General features: G+C 44.8%; 1 protein-coding gene and 1 long non-coding RNA gene across 4 annotated transcripts in view; one reads left to right on the top strand and one right to left on the bottom strand.

The window, feature by feature from the left end:
• CHST11 (carbohydrate sulfotransferase 11) overlaps positions 1-17,059 on the top strand; it is a 249,962-nt gene that overhangs the window by 88,493 nt on the left and 144,410 nt on the right. The gene's annotated exons all lie outside the window — the stretch shown is intronic.
• On the bottom strand, positions 1,116-16,631 carry LOC120614934 (uncharacterized). Its single transcript, XR_005656146.1, has 3 exons — positions 16,496-16,631; positions 8,240-8,242; positions 1,116-1,126 (listed from the first exon to the last, which is right to left on the bottom strand). It is a non-coding gene; the product is annotated as an uncharacterized LOC120614934 (long non-coding RNA).

The raw sequence follows: 17,059 nt of genomic DNA, 5'->3' as shown, positions 1-17,059 counted from the left end.
AGCTCCCTCTTCCAGGAAACTTTTTCTCTGCTGAGTGTCCACAGCACCTCTGTTTTCACTCCTGTTGAAACACACACTGTCTTGCGTTGTTCTGTCTCCAGTGAGACATTCCCATGAGCTGTGCGGAAGGTTTAGAGGCTAAGCTTGTCTGTGCATCTGTGGCTTCCCAGGACAGGTGACCACGGGGAAAGGCCAGTGTGTCTTTTGCCTTCCCACAGCAGGACTCGGAGGAGTGGGCTGCGGTCTCTTTGCCTTCTGGCCTCGTGGATGCTTTGGTGCTTTGACTGGGGGAACGGCCAGGCTCTCCTCTTTCCCTGTGGTCAGTTGCTGCTCTGCTGTCTGGCAGCTCCTGTTGCCATGGAAAGGCCAGTGGGCCTCTCCCTCACTGTTTGTGCATTCGTTCCTTTTTTGCCCCCCTTAGCTCTCAGCCCTGCCACAGAATGGGGACAGAGGGGACTGGGGCAGTGAGTGGGGCCAGTTTTGATTGAATTCTTCTTGCTGCATCTTTACTGATGAACCATAAGGCAGTAACACTGAACAGAGCCAAGATGGGTGAGAGCAGCTCATAGCTGGTTACCTCGTTGCTTCCTGAGACTTTGAATGTCATCTTGGCTTTTTCCAATTGTGACCATGGGGATTGCTGATGGCACCTCCTTTAGAATTGCAACAACTATCATATTTTGCTATTACTTGTTTGCTATGCATTTTACATTTATTAACTCATTTAATCATTTAAGCCTGAAGACAATTGACTACATCATGTCCATTTTACAGATGAGGAAACTAAATCTCAGAGAGGTTAAGTAACTTGCCCAAGGTCACACAGCAAGTAAGAAGCAGAATTGAGGTTCATTCCTAGGCAATGTGGCTTTGTCGTCTATGCCCTTAATCAGTATTCTCTACTACTTTTCTATTTCTAAAATGTAGAAACCTACCCATGGAGATCTTTCGAAGAAAAGTAGGTTATTAGCTCTTTAAGTCCATGCTGTCTTATGTTTGTAGCTACATTTAAATATTTACTTAATAAATTAAGTAGCTAAAAGTGTGCCAGGTGCCCTTTGAAGTGCCCTCACAGTATCTCAATCCCAGGACAGCCCTGAGAGGTTAAGTATTACTGCTCTTCCCACTTTATAGATGAGAAAACTGAGGCCTGGGGAGGCTCAGCAACCAACACCAAGACTATGATCGAGGTGGCATTGGAGGCCAGTGGTCTGGCTCCAGAGGGCACACTCATAAGTAAAGCCGCCAACTTACAAATCAAAACGAGACAAACTTCTCTACTTAGTTATGTTGGCGGAAGGAATTCTAGAAATAGAGGACCCTCCTGAAGTAACCATATTAGTTACCAGAGCTCAATTTATGAGACCCTCTGTTTTTCAGAATGTATTATATTCGGAATGAAAAAAAAAGACACATGACAAATACAACCTGCTGAATTTATTTAAAGGATTATCAGGATTTGTGGACAGTTTACTTACAGACAAGTCTCCCTTCTGTTCCCACTTTCCCATTCTGAGCAGTCACCTTCAAAACTTAGAGAAGAGCTCAGAAGACGTGCGATTCCATTTTGTGATCTCTCTACCACGCAGCTCTAGCTGAGCGCATCACAGGCAGTTGGGGTCTCAGCAAGCACAGGATTCATGGGAAATTGAAGTGTTATGCCTAGGATAAGAACATAATGAAGTGGGGGAGATTCTCGGATAGGATTTTGGGGTCCAAATTCTACAGGGTGCCTCCAAGCTACCCAGGATGCACCTCATCAGTCTACTTATCCCAGCTCAAGGGCCACTGGGGGGGTGGGGTCGGTCATGGTGTTGAAGGTGGTGGCAGTGCAGGTGGTACTGAGGTGGTACCATTGACCACACACTGTGCCGGGAGCCCCCAGCGCCTGCCTTTCCGTTTTGAGGACCAGTGCTTAGTGCAGCCCTCTTGATTCAGCTTCATAATCTTATTTTACAGTTGGCGGAAGAGGACAAGATTGCAAAAGAAACTCCCTTTGCAATCAAGGCACTTGGCCATCTGAGCAGCCCCACTCCACAATCTGCCGAATTGCTAAACTCAGAAACAGTTAACGGCCTTGACATATCTGACAGCCTTCAAAACCAAACCGCCCTGTGTTCGATCTCTGCAGTGGTGTCAGTGGAGAGCGAAGTGAGCATCTTGTGAGCCAGGCTGTGATGCAGCCCATTTGGGAGGATGTAAATTAAAGCTGCGCCCCCAGCTCCCCCCACTTTCATTTAAAGGGTTAAGTTTCACAGGAGCCTGGCTCAGGTGCCCTTTCTCGCCTCCACCCACACCCTGTTTATTCCTCTCGCCATCGCCATCCCGTCTCCGTTGTTGTTCTGGTTGTCTAAGAGAAACCTGACTCATTTTTAACATTTAACAAGCCTCCCCCTCCCACTAGTAGGTGTGTGAGCAGCTGGGGATTTTACCATCTGTGAACCCATTACCCTCTCAGTTGATTCCCTGATTCCCTTTATCTGCTGTGCCTCTAACCCATGCCACAGCCTTCTCTGTTCTCATCTACTGTCTCTCACGTCCAGAATCAAGCTGGTGGCGATGGGCATGTGATGACCTCAAAAAGAAGCCACTGCTTTCCTTCCTTCCAGAGAAATGCGCTAGGCATTTCGAGTTGGGGATAAGGAAGTGAGTGCAATGGGCTCTTGTCCTCAAGAAAGTCATGAATTTGGGAAGAAAGGCGACAGTATGTATGTTACTAATGGCTGCTGTTTACTGAATGCTCAGGATTTGCGAGGCACTGTGGTTTTCCCGAGTGATCTCATCTCATCCTCACAGCAACCCTGTGAGTTTAGGATTTTTTTTTTTCTTATTTTAGAGATGAGAAAGTGGCACGGAGGATAGGTAAATGAGCTCAGGTCACATAGATAGTAAGTGGTGGACCCAGGAGTCTGTCTGTCTTCAGAGAACTAACGTCATTGTCATTATTACTATTTATAACACTTATTGAATGTTTACTATGTGGCATGTATCAAGTGCTTACACACGTGCTGTCATTCAGTCTCCATAAAATGCTCTGAGGATGGTTGTATCAAAAGGTCATGATTTGCGGAGGATCACATGGCAGGAAGTGACAGCATGAGACTGGTACCAAAGTTTGAGTCTAGAACATCCAGGCTTTTAAGCCCAGGGCTGTATCACCTCTCGTTACAACAGTGCAAGATCTGCCATCAAACCCAGCCACTTGGTAGAGTGAAATGAGGAGCTGTTGAAAATAACTCCAGGACCACAGGCATTAAAGTGGGGCGATCCCAGGGTGCCTGGGTTCTATGTTCACCCTAATTGGGGTATATGAGTCGGTCAACAAGTGTTTTCTGAGCTCCTGCTCTGTGCCAAGCACTGTTGCCACAGCGAGCAGGACAGAAGGGCCCCTAGAGCTTGATCTTCAGGGGAGAGGGGCCATGATGAGGTCCCTTCAGGGAGGGGTGAGTACTCTGAGGAAAACACACAGGATAACGGCATAGAAGGGGTGCCCGAGAAGGCTTCCCTCAGGTGGGGACACGTGAACTGCAGTCTGAGTGATTATGGGGGTGAAGAGGGTCTTGGCTGAGGCAACCGAAGGCCAAGGAAGTTCCAGAAGCAGGAACAGCTTGACCATTGGGAGGAACAGAAATTCCCGATGTGTTCTGAGATCTGTGCGTGGTTCTGGGTGGCCAGAAGGTGGGGTGAGATCAAGTGCAGTCTGCAGATGTTTCTGCCTGGCACCCTGTGGCTCCCTTCTGAGGATGGCTGCTCTGTAAGCAGCAGAGTTGGGCCCCCCTCCTTTGTCGTTAGGGCCCCCCCTTCATCAATGTTCAGTCATTATTTATTGAGATGTCCCATGGCTTCTTGCCTGGAGAGTGGAGAAACTTACATTTGAAATAGAAGTGTCGGCCTCTCTGAAACTCATTCTTGTCACCTCTACGCCAAAGGGCCATGATTTGTGATAACAGAGTGGATGGCATGCAGGCACAAGTGTTGGTCTTTTTTTAATAATAAAAGTGAAAAGTGTCACCTCATGTATTTGTTCCATCCCAAGCACATCCACATGCAACACGTTAGTGCTGAGGCCCGCCAGCACTAACTGTAAGTCAGACTTCCTACGTGCTCGTTGCGTATGTCTTATTAGGTTGAGTGCTTTTGTTGCATAAGCTCCTTTAGATGACTCTGTAGTGGAGTACTGTTTTTATTCCCACTTTAAAGATGTAGAAGCTGAGGTCCTGAAAGGTGAAATGGCAAGAGCCCAAGGTCACACAGCTGGGAGAACATGGCCTAGAACCCCTGGCACAACAGCTGTGGGAGGCGGCCAGGGCAGGTATCATCAGGACCATTTTACAGAGGGTGAAGGCTGAGGTTTGGTGATCAAAAGGGTGGAAGAGAGTTGAGCCTGGGATCTGGCCTTTCTGGTTCTGGCTGATGGTCCACTAGCAGTGGGAAAGGTGGTAGAACTGGGTACTGTGTGCTTTGCCCTGACTTGTTCAAGGGCTCAAAGTCAAGGGCCTCCTCGAAGTAGGAATACAGCCCCCGGCAGCCTTAACTGTAGAGCAGGAGCAGGAACTGGCAGGAGCTGGTCGTGGTCCCTGTGGCCACGCCCCTTTGGGAATTTCTAAAGCCCATGCAAGGGCCACTTCTGGTTTATCTGCCCTCCCTGTTCCCAGGCCCTCTAATGCACCTGGATCCCCCCAAGTCACATGGGACACTTTTATTTATTATTTATTTTTATTTTTCTCTCTTTATTCCCCACTCCCCCCTGCACCGCTTCCACCCCTGACCTATGGATGTTGCCGTTTCCCCTTAAGAACTGGATCTCCGAGGGTGGGGTGTCTCCTCCCATGCGCTGGCGGTGTGCACCCGGGGTATGGTCCGTGGCTCCACCTGGGGTGCGAACCCAGGACCTTCTGCATGTAAAGCAGATGTGCTAACCACTACACTATGGAGCCACCCTGGGACGCTTTTAAAAGAGCTGTTTCCTGGCTCTCAAGACAGGCCTGTTGAATCAGGACCTTGATGGTGGGGCCCTGGAATCCACACTGACTCCATGCCAGGCAGTCCTGAGAGGTGTTTAGGTTGGAGAACTACGGGTCCGGGCCTCAGCACTAAGACCTCGGAAGGGGAGGAAAATGCTGTGGATTCACTCTCAGGGTCTAGGCATGATGCTTAAACACAGGACCGTGGTTACCCTTGGCCAGAGGACAGGCTACTCTATCGTCTGCCCCAGAAACTAACTGTTTCTGTTTTGCATCAGTGTGATTAGGTGTGTCTGCCGGCTGCACGCTAACTTTTTTTTTTGTATCTTTTAAAAAAATTGTGATAAACTATATATAACATGAAATTTACCATTTTAGCTATTTTGAAGTGTACAGCTCAGTGGCATTAAGTATATTCTTACTTTTGTCCGTGAAGCCCAATATAGAGGACTCCTTTTGGAATGCTCTAGGAAGGGTTATGCACACATTAGGTGCTTAATAACTGCTTTTAGATGACAGTGGAGCTGTGGGGATTATTGAAGTGATAGGGTAAATTATTACACATTAAATAAGCATCCCCGATTCTGACTTTCTTATGAGCAACTTAACCTCAGTCTGAGATGGTCGTGGAGGAGAGGCTGGTGAGCTATGTTTAACGTTCAATTTCTATTTCTGGGCCAGGCAGGATGATGAGTTCATTGTCTGGTCAATGCCAAGGGCAACTTCCCCCTGCCTCCTCCAGCTCCCCCAGCAGAATAGAGGATATCTCTGTAAAAAACTCGAGTTTCCCTCCACCGCATGTGTCAGTGAAGGCAACCCACGGTCATGAATGAGACCGGTGTTTCAACTGCTACCGACTCAAGACAGATCTGGTTGAGAACCAAACAAATGGGCCTTTTTATATTTAAGAGGAGACTTTTTTTTTTTTTTAACCATGTGTCAACAAAAGATCTGTAGACAATCTTGTTATACATTTCACACTGCTGACTTCATAAGTGTAAGAGCACTCATGACCCATTTACATCTTTTGGTGCATTTGGGTTTATTTCTGTGGTTACCACGCTCTGAGGAGGCCTACAAAAGCTGGCCTGTGTGGCAGTGGAGCACGTTGCCAATGGAATTTTGGTGAGCCTCACAGCAGTGGAGAGGAGGGCGTGAATCAGCCAGTGGACTGAGTTACAGAAATGTTGAATTTTGCAGCTAGAAGGGATCTTATATAGAGTAACCTCCCCTCCCTTATTTAAAGATGAGGATAAGGAGACCCAGAAAGGTGGGGTGGGTCCTTACCCAAGGTCACAGGGCTAGTTAGGAACTCAGCCCAGCACTGGCTTCCTGGTGTCCAGCCCACTGACTTTCCACTGCATTGGACCCTTTGCGTCCTCGAACTCTGGCTTAGGTTGAGTAGATGTCTTGCAAGATAATTAACCTAAATATAAATTTTCCTGAATTGAAAGGTCTTTTCAAATTTATTTATATATTTTATGACTTCTCTGTTGTTCTTTTCTTGTATTTGGGTAGATTCAGTTTTTGCTTCTGAGTGAACCTTTCTATTCAAGTTTCTTTCCTAAGATCTTTATCTTCTTGATTATGTTTTGGACCGCCTCCCCCGCCCAATGCTCTGTTCTGCTGAGACCCGTGGGCGTGTTGGCTCTCTGGAATGGCAGCACAGCCAGTTGAGAAGGGGAAAATTGAGTCATCAGCTTTCTGGCGTGGCTTATCCTTTCTCAGAATTCTGAAGTCCCATCTGATATTATTTAGTCTGGGAAGTGATTCAGATGTAAGCTACAGAAAAAAAATCAACACAGCTCTCTGTGATAGAGGTTCTTGAGGAGGCCATGAAAATTGGCTGTATTACTTGGAGACAGATCACCCTGTGAGAGCCAGACCCCACTTTCCTGAGCAAAAACTAGGAAAGTTCTGGGCTCTTGTGACATACGGTCATCTCAGCTGCAAAGCTGGATTAATCAGTTGACTAAATCCTAGACGAGGACTTATATTGTGCTGGCTCCACTCAAAGTAGGGGATATAAAAATGAATTTAACATGGTCTCTGACATAAGGAAGAGGCATCAAGTAGATGCCCAGGTCCCTATTAAGGGACATGCTTCTGTTTCCTTGTTACCTGAAAGAATGAGAGATGCTGTGGAAAACAGTATGGAGATTCTTCAAAAAATTAAAAATAGAGCTGCCATACGACCCAGCAATTCCACTTTGGGATTTTATCTGAAGAAAACAAAAACAATAATCAAAAAGATATGTGCACCTGTGTTCATTGCAGCAATAGCCAAGATATGGTAGCAGCCTAGGTGTCCATCGATAGATGAATGCATAAAAAAGATATATCTATATATCTATAGCTACACATATAGAGATAGATAGATAGATAGACAGACAGACAGACCATGGAATATTACTCAGCAACAAAAAAGAATGAAATCTTGCCATTTGCAACAACATGGACGAACTGGGAGAGTATTACGCTAAGTGCAATAAATCAGAAAGACAAATACAGTACGATTTTACTTATATGTGGAATCTAAACAACAAAACAAGTAAATAAATAAAATGAGAGAAAGCTTCTAGATCCTCAGCGAGGGCTACAGGCTACTTCACCGCCATGTTCCCAGGGCAACGTGGATGCTCAGTGGATCCTTTTTTCAGTACATGACTTCTCTTTCTCTCTCTCTTTTTTAAAGCTTTCACGTGGGAGACAACTGTTGTGTGGAGGGAGTGAGACTGAACTTAGGTCTCACCTACCTGGGTTTGAGTCTCTGTTCCACCACTTGGCTCTGTGCCAAGTCACTTGCGTCTCTGAGCCTCCATTTCCTCATTGGAGACCCAGTGACTCATCTTGGGACCGTGGACGCATCACTTAACTTCTCTGACTTTGCGGTTTTCATTTTTAAAATGAGAGGCCGTGAGGATGAGTATGGAAGGCCCATTAGAACAGGCAGACAGCGAAACAGATGGGCTATTTACCATTTTCTCTTGAAGGAAGTTTTCAGGGAGCAACTGTATTCCAACGCGGGTAACTTCTGATTGCTAGAGTACAGATGTGTTTTCTGGGCTGTGCCCTCAGGCTCCCAGCCCTGATTCTGCTGCTGACTGTCCCCAGCCAGCTGTGCTCATGAGCTGCAGGGTCATTCGAACAACTGTTTAGGCCAAACATACTTGGAGATAAAAGCTAATTGTTGAAGGATGCCGCTCAGCAGTCCCCAGCTAACTGGAAGCAATGTTTTGGATCACCTGCCACTTCTGAATGGCCTGGCTCACCACTCTCTCCACCAGCATGGACATTTGAGAGGCACACGGAACTATTATTTGTAACCGAGGCCCACAGACAACAGTCACATAAGATCAATCAGCCCTAAGTAACCCCTAAAAAACCGGTTCCTTCTATTTCTCGATAGACATCTGAAGAAAAAGGCCTGAACTCGGTATAAGACCATTTGCTTTTTACTTTTACAGCCCTTCAGTTATTTTAGTAGGAGATTGAAGCCAGAAATCATTTGTGACTTTCCCCCCATACATTATAGTTTTGGAGGATAAAATATCTTTCGTGGTTTCTGTTAACAAGAAGGAAGATTCCAGGCTTAAGCCAGAGTATAAAAGAAAATTGAAACTATTAGATTGGTTGCTGGATTTGACTAAAGTTTTTAGCACTATTCAGCCACAGTAAAGCCAGAAAGTTTTGACTCTATGCACAGGATGGTTTAATAAAGTTCGAGACATTTAAAAAAAATGGGGAGGGGATTAATTAGATCAATTAGGTTTGACGTGAGGCTGGCTGTTCCAAATACATGAGACTCAATTTCTTATTTTCCGTGGGATTTTGAAAACCTCCTGTACCATAGACATGTAGATTGTGGGTAAATTAAGAGAAGGATGAATGGGTACTCAGTGTGTCAGATACAATCAGAGAATCGTAGACAAGTCTGTAACAGCCTTCAACATCTACACCAGGAACAGAGTTGTGTCCCGTTACAAGCTTCCTGGGCGTAGAAGGGGCACAATTCTTCTTTCCCTGTGCTTGATATATTCTACTTTATGATGCAACTGGGCCTGGATGATTTTTTGTTGTTGTTGTTAAGAAATGGTCTTTGATCCTCTGGGGCTTCCTACTTCAGTTGGAGGGAAGTGAGATTTTAATATTTCTCGTAGTGACTTGCTTGAACGAACCACTCAGAATTCAGGTTCCAGCACACTCATTGTGAAAGTTAAGCAAAGCTTCGAGCTTGAAGTTTATTGAGATTAGAAGGAAGTGAGAGATGAAAGTGCCCCCCCTGCTGTTTCTGGGGCCTTCCCTGTTCTGTCCTGATTTCCTTCTCTGTGAACTCACTTGCACTTGACCTTGGACATCCAGGAGTTACTCCCAGCAGCCTTTTCCGTGTAGAACCTGTTATAAACAGATGCTTCCTTTGTCCTCATTCTTATGGACATCGGTTCCCGCTCCCAGGGTTTTGACTTTTAGCTAATGCAGGAGGAACAACCTCAAACTTGGTCAGGTGGCAAATCACCTAGAAGTCATTCTGCTGTATTAATATTTTTGAGATATTAGTACTATCTATGTCTGTGTGTCTGTCTATCTATCTATCTATCTATCTATCTATCTATCTATCTATCTATCATCATCTATCTATGATTCAGTCAACTGCTTAACGAAATTTTATGGCAGAAAAGCTTAATAATTGAAAAAATTTTATTCCTATTTGTTTGTTGTTGGTGTTGGGGTTTTTCAGATTTTGAGAAAACTAGTTATTATTTGATTTAGTGACCAAACACTGAAGAGTTACTAGAAACTATTGATTTTAAAGGAACATCAGCTCCTTTAAAATTAAAGGATTTCCGGCATCAGCAAGATCTGGGGCTGTTATTTGCAGGATGGTTGGGTCTTATGGTAGAGGTTCTTTCTTAGCACCACTAAAGACCCACTGCCCCAGTCTGTCGTGACATTCACAGGGTGTGGTGGCTTTCACTGCCGTTCAGAACACTGGGGTAGGGACCTCGGTGTTGTGATGAATAGTTTCGGTACAGGGTGTCTCAGGGGGCTGGTTAGCCTGGGCCTGCACCTGAGTGAGACCTCTATTGAGGGTCACTCTCAGAGGGTACAGGGTCTTTTGATGCTGCAGTACTTTGCCATTTGGACTTGAAGATATTTGTCTTGGATGCGAAAACAAAGCATTCAACTTGTAGGTGTGGGGTGGAGGGAGGGAGAGAGAGAGAGAGAGAGGGAGAGAGAGAGAACACTTCTTGGATGTTTGGGCTTTAAGACAAGGGATGGGGATAAGGGGAGGCCCATGATCTGTGAAGGGAGTCAAGGATGTTTTTCATCATCATCATCATCATCATCATCATCATCACCTCTTATCAAATCTAAGAAGGCTATGATAGTAAAGTGCATCCCAATTTCAGAGAAGGTTAAAAAACACGAAAACATGCGCCACCTAGGAATCGTGGCTGACAGTGGATTCGATGTTTTCTTCTCATGTAATCCTCTTAAAACCTAATAAGGCAAGTTGTCTCCTTATTCCTATCTTATTGACGAGAGAGCGGGGACTCAGAGGGGTTAGCAAACTTGTAGAAGATCATTCAGCTGGTTACTGAAGGAGCCACGATGAGGCAGGAATTGTAATACCCTTAGGGCTCATCCTTAGCCACCTTGCCCTCCTCCCTGGTGATGAGTGCCCTGTTGTGGCTGCATGAGTGTGTTGGAACACTTCGATGTCAGCATTTTGGTCCAGACAGATATGTTGACTCTGCTCTGTTAATTTTACTAAGTAACGTAAACTCCATTTCCATGTTTTCACATCATTACTCTTGCTAAAAGATGGACCCAGAATTGTGACATGCTGCTTTCTGTGTGTTTCGTGTCCACTCATCTCCTCCTCTCCTATATCAGCTAGATCTCTGTCCATCACGCCCGGAGATAACCATTTACCTGCTGGATCAGTCTAGAGAATCTGTCCATACTGGCTGTGTGACTTTGGCAAATGCCTCTCTGAACTCGTTTCCTCATCTGTAAAATGGGAATAACACTTAATGCTCAGGACGGTCTCGAGGAAGGGAAGGTTAAATGTTTACTAACATGCCTGGCATTGAATGTGGCACATAGTAGGAGCTCAAAATATGTTCTGCTTATTCTCTCCTGCTCCCTGGGTCACCCAGATAGTAGATGGCAGCAAGCCCAGAAGCAGAACCCTTTCTAACCCACATGGCCACTTCTCATAGATACAGACAGGTGAGTGGCTGGCTCTTGTATACTCTTGTAGCTATAACTGTTTGCAAACACTTTCTAATTGTTTTCAGCTTTTTAATTTGCCTGCACAAATAGACCCCACCTGGATGACTTTGAAGGAATTTTCATATCTATACCCAGCCTGGACATGTGCTCTATACCCCGAGAAGTCATGCTTTCCTGCTTACCTTGGCACTAAGGGTCTCATGCATGACTTTCTTATTTTTTGGAGAAAGATGGGACTCTGTCTCCATATCGCCACAAAGCTTTGTGTGTGTAGCGGGGGATTGTGCAGGGAAGAAGTCTAAAAAAATGGTAAATGTTTCTCAGGAGAGAAACATCACTGTAGCTTTGGTCCTTTCTTTCCCCTCCTTGGGCCATTCGCTTCCCACTGTCTGTCTTCAGAGGGACCATGGAGTGAGGTTCAGAGCTGGAGTGGGGTTCAGAGTTGCATCTTGAATCTACTCTTCTAGTAGAAGAAAGCGGGAGGGAGGTGAGGAGCGTCGGCATCTTTAATAGGCTACAGCTGCAATGGTCTTTTCCTTCTGAACACATTTCAAGAAGAATAGCATTTGCGTTCCAGCAGCATAGCTGCCCCCAAAGCCTGCGCGTGCCTTCTCTGCTCCCACCATCCACTCCTAGATCTTCTCCAGCACCTTCTTTATCTCCCTCACCCCTGATAGCAGCAAATGAAGTTAGACTTAAGCAACTTACAGTTCTGGGACACCGGCATTTATACTGTGCTCTCATTTTTTCAAAGATCTGTCGGGGATGGGAGGGAATATCCGCACTAGTGGCGACAGATGACTTTTGGGTCTACTCTGGGAAAAGTCCAGCTCTTTGTTTAGAACTTCCTTAGCTTTCAGCAATATCTTTAACACTTAGAGTCGATTTGGATCTAGCATTATATCGAAGTCATCATTTTGAAGTGGGAAAAATAATATAGAACAGGGAAGAAAGCATAAAAGCCAGTCTAACAGTCGTTTTCATTTTTAAATGTGTATCTGTACTTACATAGCTGAAATCCTGCTCCTCATAATGTTTTGAATTCTTCTGCTTTAACGTCAAACCCTTTTCCATATCTTCACACCTTATTACTTTTAATAACAGTATCATTTTTGAGTAGTTAATGTACTGTGATTTATTAATGGTGTACCTAATAAACTATGATTTATGAAATTATTCCTCTAATCTTGGACATTTAAAGTATTTACAATTTTTTGGCTATTGGAAGGGAAATATTATAGTAAACATCTTCGCGCATAAATCTTTTAGCTTCTGTTCAATTATTCTCTTGTGTAATTTCCCAAGAGAGAAGTCTTTGGAGTTGAAGGCTGTAAACATCTTCACAGCTCCAGTGACGCAGCACATATGGGGATATTTTAAAAATCAGTGTTCTCTGTTAGCATCGCGTGCCAGAAAAATGTCAGAAGAAAATAATACAAATGAACAATTCCCATCTTTAACTCATCTAGACATATGGAAATGAAAATAAGGGTTTGGGTAGATGGATGGCTGGCTGCCTTAGAAGGCTCCAGCTCTGTTACTGTGAGCATGTCTCTGTCACGATTGACCATCTCTTTTGAGCTGTCTCTTGCTTCTGGAGCAAAGGTACTGCCACACTTCAGCATGCTTGTGGCTGCCTCACATGCATCTTGAGCAAAGCCAAAATGGTTAGACCTCCATCATACATCACTAATCCTTCTGTTCATTATCCATAGACTAGTTCCTCTCTGATTTGTGAAATTACGTGTATCTATCATGTCCATAATAGTGAGACTTTTGGTTGTACTAGAAGAGGATTTTGAGGTGCTCTCTTGTGGAATAATTAGAAAAAGAAGGTACTGGACACCAGGAGTGGTAGCTACTGTAGCTTATTGAGCATTAACCTTAAGCTAGGCATTGCTCCAAACGCTTGACATGGATTAACTTATTTCGTCCTCACAATATCCCTACTAAATAGGCATATCTTTATCTTCATTTTACAGATGAAATCATCTAGGCCAGGAGATTGAGTGTATTGTCACGGTCACATAGGATGTGAACCCATGTGTATCAGTTTCCTAGTGCTGTCATAACAAAGCGCCACAAGCTGGGTGACTTAAAACAACCGAAGTTTATTCTATCACAGTGCTGGAGGCTGGAAGTCCAAAATCAAGGCATAGGCAGAGCTGTGCTCCCTCTGAAGGCCCCAGGGAAAAATCCTGCTTTGCCTCGGCTTAGCTTCTGGTGGCTGCCAGCAATCCTTGGCGTTCCTCGGCCTGTAGCGGCATTACTCCAGTCTCTGCCTCTGTCTTCACAGGGCCTTCCTCTCTGTGTGTCTCTGTGTCCTCTCCTCTTCTTATGAGGACACCAGTGATTGGTTTGGGGCCCACCGTAGTCCAGTAGGACCTCATCTTAATTTAACTAATTACATCTGCAAAGACCTTATTTCCAAATCAGACCCCATTCTGAGATTCCGAGTGGACATGAATTTAGGGGGGACACTCTTCAGGCCACTCCACCACGGCCTTCACCGGGACGCCTTTCTGCCTCGTAGGACAGGGTGGAGAGAAGGGAAAGAAAGCAGAAGCTTGGGCGAGATCAAGTTTTCCCAGGCGGCTTTGAGAGAGACAAAGGAGGGTGCCAGTCCCCTTGGGCCTTTGAAGAGGCAGTGTGGCTGGGGGTGGGGGCGTGGGGATGGAGGTGAGAATGGGGGCCGGTGGAACCCTCTGCAAGAAGTGGGCTTGCCCGGCACAGCCCGACTGTATTAGTGTGAAATGATCCTGCACAGAGCTGAACAGTTTTCCGTACCAGTGGGAAGAGAGTAGGTTTGGGGTTCATGCCCTGCCATGCTTGAGTAGCTTAAGTAAAGGTTACCCAGAATATTTCCCTTCTCAAGCAGCCACACTATTTTAACCTTCGGTGTCTCTGAAGCTGTGGGGGAACCCCGGAGGCAGACCAGAATGTCTCCAAGTCGTAAAATCAGACTTGGAGCACCAGCCACAGAGGAGAAAGTATTTTGGCATGTTATCTGCATCACTGCAAAATAAATTTATAAGCATTCCAGGGAAACTGTAGGGGAGAAAGTAAAAATTCTCCAGGGGGAAGGAAGGGTAAATGGAAAGTAACTGTATGATGCCCATAATTATTCATTTAAGGTGTGTAGAAGGTAATTAATATGATCTGGACTGCCAGGGCTGTGTCTCTTGTTTTATTTAAGTGAACATAAAACATAATTTATAAGGGCTTTCCTAGGTTAACTGCCAATTTCAGTTCCTTGAACTGTGTTTTTCCACAGGGTCTTATGTTTTTCAATGAAAAAATTTGTCTGCCACGCTCAGGGTTTTCAGGAGCAGAATTAGTGCTGAGGTTGGGGGCGCTGGGTGGCTGGTTCTCCTTCACCCCAGACACTCAGACCAGCCCAGAGGTGCCAATTCCTGTTAATTCTCTATTAATGTGAGCATTTTTATGTGCTTAGGGTAACGGTTGTGTACAAAATAAGGCTTCTGAAAAAACTAAAGTTCCAAATCTAGGAAGCTAGCCCTTAAGTGAAAAAATCCTACTTTTCTATTCATAAATCTAGTGAATGTAAACAGTTCCATTTAGGGTAGCTTTTGATTCATATTTGACCCTTTAACAAACTTATCCTTTTAAAAATTTAAATTGCATTTAAAAGTTAACACATTTAATGTCCCTCTTGAGTACTTCAGTTATCTGATTGACGAAGAAATATATAAATATGTAAATAATATAATATTGCAAGGTAGATCTCCTAATTCAAATAGGTCAAAGTATGTTAATCTTATGGGTTTTCTTACGTATTTCTGTATTTATTTTTTTAAATAGCCTTATTGGCATATGTATAAAATTTACCGATTTTAAGTATAGAATTGAATGAATTTTAGTTTGTTTTCAGAGTTATGCAGCCATCACCACAACCTAATTTTAGAACATTTCCATCTCTCTAAAAAGAACCTTTGTGTCTGTTTACCGTCGCTCACCACTCCGACGCCAGGCCTTAGGCAATCACTAGTGTACTTTCTGTGTCTATATATTGGCCTATCTTGGACGTTTTCTGTACTTAATTTGAAATCCTGCCGAGGTGAGTCTTTAGGGAAACAGTTTTGCTGTCTCAAACAATTTAGGGGTCACCTCCAGCAATGTTTTGGGTAATCACCTCAGTGGCCTGAAGTTTCTTTATGATTTAGGTCTAGCCGGGGACCTAAGCTCTGCCTCCGAGTGGGGACTCTTGTAGCCCATGAGCCAGACTCAAGTCACTTGCCATCTAATTCAGATGTCTCCTCACAGAAGACCCAGCCCCCCCAGGTGGTTTCTCTGGCGTTGAGGTCATGCCCATAAGGCCAGGCTGTGACCACCAATTGTCCTCACGGTGCTTGCTCTGTGGCCACCAGCCACATACTCACCCAGCAGCCTCTGAATTCTGCCTCAGGTTCTCACTCCACGTTGCTCCCCCACAGGATGGCTTAGAAAGCAAACCACCAGCAAGGACTAGAACAGGTGTTTTTATAGATCCACGTTCACAGCGGCATTATTCACAAAAGGTGGAAACTACCCAAATGTCCATTCACGGATGACGTACAATGAAATAGAATTCAGTCTTTAAAAGAGTGGAATTCTGACATGCGCTGTTATATCGATGGAACTTGAAGTTTCTAAGTGAAATAAGCCAGATGCAAGAGGATAAATACTGTATGATTTCACTTATGTGAGGTACTAGGGTAGTCAGATTCATACAGATAGAAAGTAGAATGGTGGGTGCCAGGGGCTGGGGGAGGGGCATGGGGAGTGACTGTTTAAGGGAGACAGAGTTTCAGGTTTTGAATGATAAAAACAGTTCTGCAGATGGATGGTGGTGATGGTTGCACAGCAGTGTGAATGTGCTTAATGCCACTGAACTGTTAAAATGGTTAAAATGGCAAATCGTATGTTAACGCAATTGGAAAAAAAAAAAAAGCAAACCCCATGTGTGTTATTCTTTGCTTTGAATATCTTATTCAGAATCAAATGAACACCTTTCCAGTCTGGCCTCAGATCCTTTTTGGAATGAGTTAAAGTAGAAATAAAGAAATGAAAACACCTTGGCCCATCGGCACACTTTTGTGGCCAGGCTCTATGTGACCCTTGTAAGGACATTGCTTGTGACACCTTCCAGCCTGTCTCCTGAACTCCCTGGCCCGGGTGGGAACGAGTTTCGTCCCTTCCTCTCCTGCCGACTGCCTTGCATGTGCACCCTCTGTGTACCCCTGATTCAGGGGCTGATTCAGGGGCTGGGAAAGTATGTTTTGTAAAAATACCTCAAATAACTCTTATCAGGAAAGTTTAGAAGAGATTGGACTAGGAACACTGCGTTTCAAAAATCATCCAGTTTCTTATCTTTTGGGAAGAGAGCTCTCATTCATTCATTCATTCCTTCAGGCCCTGAATTTAGGCACTCTTTAAAGTACTTGTCATGCTAGACTAGACAGTCTAAATCCTTTCTCTCATGGAGCTTAACAGTCTCCGAGTAGTGATGAACAGTGGTCAGTAAAGCATTTAAAATAAAAAGTCAGGAGGCAATAGTGTCTTGCAGAAGAATAAAAACAAAGCAGGGAAGGGACAGTGAGATAAAGAAGCCAGGCTATGTTAGATACTGCGGTCAGGGAAGGCCTCTCCCAGGAGCTGTTAACGGGATCTGAGACCAGAAGGAAGAAGAGGGCAGCCATATTGGCTTCGGGGGAGAATATTCCAGGTCGATAGAACTGCAAGTGCAAAGGCCCCAAGGCTCACGCTTGGCCTTTTTGAGGAACAGCGAGATGACCTGTACGGCTGGAGGATGGGTGAAAAGCAGGAAGGGGCTAGGTCACGTGGAGCCTCCTAAG

Source organism: Pteropus medius, unplaced genomic scaffold (assembly GCF_902729225.1).
Source record: "Pteropus medius unplaced genomic scaffold, Ma_sr-lr_union100, whole genome shotgun sequence".
NCBI classification, from domain to species: domain Eukaryota; kingdom Metazoa; phylum Chordata; class Mammalia; order Chiroptera; family Pteropodidae; genus Pteropus; species Pteropus medius.
This window is presented reverse-complemented; position numbering and strand designations above follow the sequence as displayed.